A 1,185-nucleotide genomic window follows, 5' to 3' on the forward strand; every position below is an offset into this window, starting at 1 on the left:
GTCCAGACCTGTCGTATATTTTACGTACAGTCAGTCTGCTGTTATCCAGACGGGTTTTCTTCACTAATAACTTTATAGTTTGTTGGTTTGAAGATATTTTGAGTTGAAAATAAATTACACTCCATAATTATGTTGACAATAGGTTATTCTGCTTGAATTAGAGTTATAATTTTAAATGTAATAATTTAGACTAACAATATAAATTGTCCATCGGGTCGCGTGGGGCAGCAGCAGAAAGACCCCGCTCTCCCCAGCGACACCTTCCAGCTCGTCCTGCTCTGAGACGTTCCCAGGACAGAGGGGATACATAATCCCTCCAGCGACTCCTGGATTTTCTCCAAAGTGCCAGACATATTTTGAAAACATTTTTTTATAAATTTTATTTTAAGTTTTCAAAGTTTAGAACATACAATTAAACAGACAAAACAAGGCCCAGATGCACAGGTCAAAGCATAAAACATTGCAGTTGACATATATACCCACACAGCACATATACATAGTCGCATACAAGGGTYCACATACACAGGAGGGCGACTGAGGGGAGAGACCATAGAAGGGTTTGATCAGCTTAGTCTGGTCTTCGAAAAGTGTTCCAGGAAGGGAGTCCAGTAACATGTGAAAGTGTCTTTAGAGCCTTTCCGAAGTCTCTCCATCTGTATCATGGACAGCATGTCCGTCACCCACAGGTGGAAGGAAGGAGGAACAGAGGACCTCCAGTTTCTTAGGATCAGTCTCTTGGCAACAATCAGTCCCAGTTCAAGTGGCTGCCGCATTACAGCAGGTATAGTCCCCGGCACCAGAGGGCATCCGAAGATTATAAATCCTGGTTCAGGTTGTAAGAGAGTCTTATATGCCTTGGAGTACCAATCAAATATTTTTGACCAAAGACCAGTTAGTGAAGGACAAGACCAAAAAGCATGAGACAGTGTGCCTTCAGACATGTTACACCTGTCACACATTGGAGAGACAGAGGGGTAAATCTTGTGCAATCTAACCTTTGAATAGTGTATATTTTGAAAACATTTTAAAATGCTTATTTCAGAACCGCAACTAAGACCATTTGAGACCGCGCGCACACGGGTGGGGGGCATACGGTGCGCGATGGTGTGTCTTCTGAATAAATGAAAATGATTTAACACAGTTGTTTATACTTTTAGCAGCTCTTTTTATTCCACAGCTGACCTG

The sequence above is a fragment of the Austrofundulus limnaeus genome, unplaced genomic scaffold, assembly GCF_001266775.1.
Source record: "Austrofundulus limnaeus strain Quisiro unplaced genomic scaffold, Austrofundulus_limnaeus-1.0 Scaffold279, whole genome shotgun sequence".
NCBI lineage: Eukaryota > Metazoa > Chordata > Actinopteri > Cyprinodontiformes > Rivulidae > Austrofundulus > Austrofundulus limnaeus.